Source organism: Grammomys surdaster, unplaced genomic scaffold (assembly GCF_004785775.1).
Source record: "Grammomys surdaster isolate TR1022 unplaced genomic scaffold, NIH_TR_1.0 130, whole genome shotgun sequence".
NCBI lineage: Eukaryota > Metazoa > Chordata > Mammalia > Rodentia > Muridae > Grammomys > Grammomys surdaster.
Window position 1 is genome coordinate 19,722,731 of NW_021604588.1, and position 8,283 is coordinate 19,731,013.

Below are 8,283 nucleotides of genomic sequence, written 5' to 3' on the forward strand. Positions count from 1 at the left end.
CTCTCTCTCTCTCTCTCTCTCTCGTGCTGTGTATTGATTCACTCTAGAAGGTAGAGTTCAAAGTCCTGGACTAGATTTTATTTAAGGGTTCTAAAAAAAAGAGCTTTATTCTTTATTCTTGGCTGCAGTTATTTGAAATAGATGTCACCCTACTGGCTTTTATTTTTTAATGACTGAAAACTGGCAAAACTCATTCTCTGGAAACATATGCTAAGTAAGCCAGGCCTTGTTTTCACAAAACAAAAGCATCCTGTGGACAGCTGCTCTCCGTTCCTGGAGTTGTTAATATATTTTTAAAACCCGGATGCTGCTATAGGTTCCTGAGCTGACCACCGCCCCACACACTTTGCCATCAGGACTGTTTCTCTCTGAGCCTCCAGCCTCCTACCTTTCGGGTCTCAGACAAGGGAATTTGGAAGACAAGGAGAGATTTTTATACACACCTGCACAGCAGAGCAGCCATGCTGGAATATGGGTGCTGATTCTTAGTAGCTGAGTGCATGTGAGCATGTTGCTATATTTCCTCAGATAAAAAGTGGGAGAGAAGGCTTTAAAATCTGTCTCTGTTGCTGTTTGCCTGGCTAAGCTCAAAAAAAAAGCCTCCAAAATTCCAAGTTTTTCCATTTACAATAAAACTAGGGTGATCACAGTACCTACATCACAGAGCTTGAGAGAATGGAGGCAAGCAATAGGTAGATGCCAAGAATGGCTTAGAATTAATATTACCATTCTCTATTCTTAGGAAGGAAGGGCTGAGGTGTAGTGAGGGAGATGCAGAAGATGGTAAGATTAAAGTGGCTCATGGGAAAGACAAGTAACACTCTGTCTCTAGAATACTATGTCTTCTCTTACATGGGATTAGGACAATCTGCATGGGACCTCAGAAGGTTTATGTTGGATCTGACCTCTGGTGGCACCAACAATAGCAACTATGGGAAAGACTACCACCGCCTTCCCTAACCTGAAACCTACATAGCTCTAAAACGCCTTTGGAAACCAAATGTAATTAGATCTCACCATTAAGCAGAAAACCATTTTACCTTCCAAAGGTCACTTTTAGATCTATGATAGTGTCTGAAATTTCTGGTTGTCTTGATTTCATATGTGTGAGTGCTAATGTTGATTGTTAATTTGATAGGGTTTGGTATCACTCAGGAGTTGGCAGAGAGGTGTAACTGAAGGGGGAAGACAAATCCTGAATGTGCTCAACACTATTCCAAGGGCTAAGTACCCAGAATGGATAAAAGAAAAGCAGGATCAATGGAAAACGGAGTTGAGCGTCAACATTCATAGCTCTCTGTTTCCTGACTGTAGTTGTAACGTGACCTACTGCTTTATGCTCTTCTGGTTCTGTGCTGCTCAGGGGGCATCTGTACATTTTCCTTCCTTGTTTCCAGTCTTTAGCTTAGGGGTTGAGGTGAGGGTGTGGAAGAGAGTATACATTTCACACAAGGACACTCACACCCTGGCCTTGTTCCAGGAGTGCATCTCACAGAAGGGGATTTCCAAGGTTGTTTGAACTTGAGTAGAAGTTGTTCTTGAATAGTAATTCAAACCAAACTCTTAAGTAGCTCCCAGTTATCTTCTTGCAAGTCCTTCCTGCAAGTGTAAAAATCTACCTTCACTCTGACAAACCCAGTGTAGTGACTCTGGGTTCAGGGGACTTTAAACACATCTTAACAAAAGTAGGAGTCAGCTGGCGCTCCCGGAAAATCTCTAGGGCTGTCTCATGGTTGTAGCCAACAGCGATGGTTTCCAGAGCGTTTTAGGAGCCTTCCTTACAGGTGCAGAACTTCTGCCTTCATCCCTTCGACCTCCAGATGTACCTCGTTGGTCTACATGGTATAATGCACAAATCTCATTTACTCAGTTTATTCACTAAAAGGTAAATTGTGGAACCCATGCTGCCGGTCTAGCAGCTCTCCTGCCTTCTTCTTCCTTCTTTCCTTCACATAGAGTTCAGTGCCTATAATGAACAGATACCTCTCTGGATCCTGGGCATGTCATATTCAACAGTCTATGATGCCTTCTTAAGCTTCAAAAGGGCCATTTGACTCAGTCTTGAAATCTTGTAATCACTACACGTACCTGTTAGGGCCTGACAGCCACAATCCCGGTCCCCATTACGTAAACCCGAAGAATGCTGTAGCCACAACCTCCTAGCCATGAGGATTGTTGGGAGTGCTCTTTTGCCATATCATATAACAGGAAATCTCAGCTTTAATTTCTTCCCCTCACTGTTCGCATATGAGTGGTCTGCAATTTGCATATGGGAATCCTATCAAAACAGTTTCCGGAAGCCATTTGTTAATGATCAAGTTCTCAGAACAGCCCTAAACCGTTCATTGATGTGGATCTGGATAAAACAACACTCCCACCCTCCTATTTTGGGGACCTTTTTTTTTTTCTTTCCTGGCAGGATCTGAGCCTCGATGAAAACTCGCCATCAGAAGGAAATTTAGGACAGCTGGGCTGCTTTGCAGCAAGGACTTTTGGCTCCACAGTTCAAATAATCACAATGGCAGCTCAATTTAGCCTTTGGCTGAATGGCTTTGGCAGGGCACAATGAAAAATAATTATTTCATGGCCTGCTTATTTTTCCCCTTAACCAATAAACTCTCAGAGCTCGTCGGGCTTATGTAAATTTTCTGCTATAGATGAAGTTAAGAAGGGTAACATATCCCCATGTAGGAAATGGTTGGATCTCACCCTTGGGGTGAGGGGAACACTACTACTTTCTTGTGTGATATCTAGTTGGAGTGGGAAGGAGTAAAGGATAGAAAGAGAGTTAAGGGCTAGAAAGTAGGTTCCTAATCACAGCTGGGGAGGAGAAGAGGTTGAGTCCTAGACACTCACTTCAGAAGCGGGACTGAGGTAGTCTGGTTACGTCTGATGGGCGAGTAGTGTTGCCCGGTGTGCTAATTATAGAATAATTATGAAGCAATGATCTACTTCCCTGCAGCTCTAACTCACTAGATTGTATGTAATGGGTCTCAACACTTCTTTCGAGCACCCTTGTTTGAGAAGGCCAGAGGTCAACCTAAAATATTCCTTAGGAGGGTGCTTATCTTGTTTGGGGGACAAGTTCTCTCATTTGTCTGGAACTTATCGATTCAGCTAGGCACACGGGAGAGGGGGTGAGGGGGGAGCATAGTGGGAGGGAAGCAGTGGGCCCCAGGGAACCTTGCATTGGTGCTGCCCCAGCCCTGGGATGGCACATTCACAGTGTCACACCTAAATTTTTCACATGGGTGTTTAGGATTGTCCTCAGGCCCTCGAGTGTTTCTGTAGCAGACACTTTCCTGACTGAGCTGTCTCCCCAGCGTGAAGTCTTGACACTGTCTGGTAGGTGCTTGCCTGCTTTGCTGTCCTTACGTTCTATGGGCTGTAACTTACACTGTTTGTTCCTGAGTCCTGAGTCCTTGCTTTTGCCCAGATGATTTGAATGGAGTCAGGGAGAGGTGGATGAGATAAATTAAGCATGGCGAGAAGCCCGACACCAGACCTGAAGCCCTTCAAGGTTTCTGCCCAAATCCCATCAATCTTCTGTATTTTCTATCTGCCTTTTCAGGTCAGCCGCCTCTTAGCACAGGGCATCGGTGCCACTTGATGGCCAATTCCTATTCAATGAGAGTCCCTGGATTTGCAGCTCACTTGGTCAAAGTGGAGTGGTAATGACATTGGTCATGGGTTTGATCCCTGCTGGAGCCAGTTAACTCCATTCTGTCCCATTAACCCCAGCCAGCTGCTGTAAGTTGCCGGTAGAATATGGCTTGAAAATAGGAGCGGCTCGCCACAGACAGTCCCCACTACTGGGCAGCGGCTTTGGAGTGCTTATTCTGAATACGAGGAACAGCAGATGGGTCATTAGAAACAGAGGAAGAGCTGTGAGCAAGTGTGAGGCTGCCTCTTCTGCCCCATGTGAGGGAGAGTGTTGAGGTGGGGGAAATTTGCATTTCTCCCAGTAGGAAGGAGTAGATTTTTCTTCCTTTGAAAAGCCTACACCAAATCAAGCTTATCTGTATTTTCTTTCTCTTTCTTTATTTTGCATGTATATGTGTACACTGTGTGCATGCGTGTATGTATGTATATGTGTGTTTATTATGTATGTGAATGCATGGACATGCAGTACATGTACACATATGTGTAAGGATGACAAGCTGACATAGAACACTTTTCATCAGTCACCATCTATTTTATTTACTGAGGCAGAGTCCCTCACAGAAGCCGGACTTTATAATTTCAGCTGGGCTAGACAGCTGAGTTGCCTTGCAATTCCTTATAGTTGCCTTCTGAGTGCTTGGGTTATAGGTAAGCTGCCACTCCAGCTGGGCTTTGTGTGTGTGCTCAAGGTTTGGTTTCTTGCTCTCATGTTTTGTGGGAAGTGCTTCATCTACCCGGCTCCCCAACCCCTCAGTCCCATCTCTCAATCTTCCTGATTGAAGTTTAATGAGTGGCATCTCTTCTCAAAGTGTCTTTTAAAAATCCGCAGTCACGTCATGCAGTGGGATGACTTCCTACATGTAAATGAGGTTCTCCCAGTAATTTATTTACATTTGTTTCCAGCTCAACAAACGAGGCCTCACGTAGCTTTATAATTTCCCGTGACCCAATCACCAGCATGCAGGGTGTAATTTTCTCTGATTTAAGATCTTTATCTGATCTGTAGGTTTTTTTTTTTTCAAGACTGCTTTATAAGGCTCTGCCCCATTTCACATCTCGCTGTTTTTTTCTTCCTCTTCAAGCACACATACCAGGGCCCACTGAAATCGTTAGTGCTGTTTATGCTGAGAATTATACGTGGAAGACAGAGGAGGATGGTCATAATTCCACATCCTGTTGGGCTACAGTTATCAGTGAAGCTCTGATAAGAGGCGGGGAAGACTGTGTTTCTCTTTAGAGATTAGTGCTCTTGAGTATCCAGGGGTTGCTGAACAGGGCTCAGTTTCCTCACTGTGAGACAGCAGAATAGACAATCTCTGTGGTCTCCAGGCAGCATGAAAGACTACCTCTATGTCTGATAGACAAGCAAAAATTAACTCACCCAGAAGCTTTGCAGATTTGTTAGATTTTTCTATGAGGTCTATCGTGTTTTTAAAATATACGTGAAGCCATGATATCAAAGCTACTTAATGGCTGGTGTCCAGTCCTAAAGAAAAGGTCTAAAGTGTCCCTAAATGCAGTGTGAACCACTTCACTGTCGTGCTTCCCAAGGTGTCCCCGTGCTTCCTTGTTGACTTGAGCTGCACAATGTGAGGAGACATCCCAGGAGTTTGGGGATTTAGGAGAAAAGAGGAGAGGAGATTCTTCTATCTGCCCATAGTCTTGATTCACGGAACGAAGAGGGACTTCACAGTTCTGCTCATTCTATTTGGGCCTCTGACTATGAATAAATGGAATAAAAGAATAACAAAAGAATAAAAAGTTCAGTCCATCAAATTCTGCAAATTATGAGATGCTTCAAAAGTAAGATGACACATCTCAATTCCAGGTTTCTTGGACAGTATCCCACCATACTTACAAAGATCTGTCTGACAAAAGAGTTACTTTGATAGCGTAAATTATAGATGTCTAAATGCTCTGATTTCTAGGACAATAGGAATGGAATCTATAGCCAAGAGTTCTAACACCTTCGAGCTACCCTTATGCTTTATGCTACCCCACATTAAGGGCAGCTAACTTAGCTGTTGGACCCATAATCCAAATGTGTTGCTTTAAATCTTTCCCATACTATGTAATCACTAGTTCCACTCATTATTTATTTCAGCATTGTGCTTTCAGATCCAACAATCACAATACTTAGCTCCAATCTCCTTCAGATACGAATTGGATTAGAGATAGGACTGTTAGCCATTGCCCACTACTCATGGCAAATCAAAGCCACGCTCCAGAGACAGCAACAAAGGATTTCCTAAGACAAGCCATACCTTCAATGACTTTGCTTCTCTCCATCATTGAAACTGTAATCAAATAGACATACATACAAGATGTCAAAAGAGGTTTTTAAAATATTTGTTTTTCTGGGGCTGGAGAGATGGCTCAGTAGTTAACAACATATGCTGTTCTTTTAGTGAACCCAGGTTCAGTGCCCAGCACTCAATTTTGAGGGCTCACAACTACCTATAAGTCCAGTTGCAGGGATCTGACTTCTGGGCCCAGCGAGGACCTGCAGTCACATGGTATATAGAGAGACAGGGAGGAGCACACATACATAGACATGCAAAGTAAACTGAAATAAAAAAAGATTAAAATATATTTTATTCCAAGTGAAACATTCTAGTCTTAATAAGCAAAACTTTTAAAACTTTCAAAGCTTTCTATAGGGTAAGTACTTTACTGAGCACTAAGGATGGGTATAACCCAGAAACTTTGAGTGAAGACTGCTGTGCTCCTTCTAATGAAATAGAATATATGTGTGTGTGTGTGTGTGTGTGTGTGTGTGTGTGTGTGTGTGTGTATGTCACTATGCATATACATATATTGCATGCCTTTGAAATGTTTTCATCCCAAGTTAAGCCATGACATAGCCTAGGTGGCTTCTCTGAAGAGCATGTAATGCCCACAGGCATGGGTACACTTTGGCCCTAGCATGCTGTTCTTGCTGTATCTTCTTGCACATCCAAATGTTGCTCTGTCAGGAACTTTGTGGACATGCTGGTAAGCTTGGTGCTACATGAGTCAGCTTTCTGTCACTGCAGAGGGACACTTGAGATGTCAGTTTAAACAAATAAGATGTTGGTTTTGCTTCACATTTAGGAGATTTCAGTGCAGACCCATTGACCTCATTGCTATCGGGGCTTGGAGAGGGGTAGCTGTCTGTTGTACCAGCTGCATCAAAGCTGCTCATCTGAAGGTATCTGGGACGCAAACAGGAGAGAGAAGGGGCCCGGGGCCCTTTGATGGACAGGCCTCCAGTGACCTAACTTCCTCCCACTAGCCCCTGCTTCTTAAAGGTTCCATACTCTTCCTACAGTGCCATTCTGGGCATCAGGTTTTCAACACATGACCCTCAAAAAGACATTTAAGACCAACCTGTAATAGGTACATATAATGGATATTATCAACAGTCATTTGCTACATATGACACCAGCCCTTAGGAGACAGAAGCAGGAGGGTCAGAAGTTCAAAATCAACCTCAGCTACCTAGTGAGGTAGATGCTAGCCCGAAATGGTGTTTGAAGCAAGCAAACAACAACAACAACAAAAAAACCAATACTAATAAAAACATCAAAGACATAGATACTATTTGAAAACAGTGGGAAAGTCAGAATTTTGAAAAATTTCTAATTGACCAAAATCTTCCCTCTACTTAAATATTTTCCAATAGAAAAGTAAATCCCCACTTGCCCAATTCTAATCACAGTCTGGTTCTGGAAGCCCTGTTGTATTTCTGCTTTGGTTAATTGAGTAGGCAAAGAGTAGAACATTCTGTCCAATGAGTACTACGTCCTTTAGCCTTCTTCTACAAGAATGATAGAAAATAAATCTGCCATTTCTCATAGGAATAAGAGACATCTGAGCAGATTCCTCTAGCTTTCAAGTCACTGGGTGGTGGCCTTTCATATTCATTTCACATCTGCAGTTTTGGTGAAATGTTACAGGAGGCCCCCTTTATCTCAGGAAGCTGGCACACACTATCTAAGGGCCAGTGTTGATATCAAAGGAGGATGTGTATCTGGAGAGTGAACAAGCACCCAAGTCACACAAAATGGAGGCTGAGGGGCTGTTGGTGTTCAGGAGAAAGGCGAAGGGACCACAGTGGACTATAGAGAGGAAATGTTTGGGAGGACATTAAACAGGGAGAGTGGAGATCACTTAACAGATTGCTTGGGAAAGCACAGTGTAGCAAGCAAAGCAAATCATGTGAGTGAAAGCCCGGAGCTATGCTATAGATTCTATACTGCCTGTCCTGTGCTTGGCCTGCAGTGTGGGCTTTCTGGACCTGGAATGGAACATTGAGTAGGAATGTGAAATGAGAAAGAGATGGGAACTGACCATGCAAGGCTTTGTGCGTGTTATACTAAAAACACAGTCATTGCAGGGAATTATGGGAAATCCCCAAAAGATTTTAGCATCAAGATGACATGTTGAAGTTTCATTTGAAGATGACTTCCTCCTAGGTGCAGGATGGTAATGGGGGGGGGATGGCAGGTTGGAAGTCTGTCAGGAGGCAGTTGCCTTTCCACACCCTATTTTGGGATTATTTTCTTCCTATTATAGCTGAGTTTGACCTAAACACATGACACACTGGGGAGTTGCAGTGGTTTCTTTTGATTGTCAACT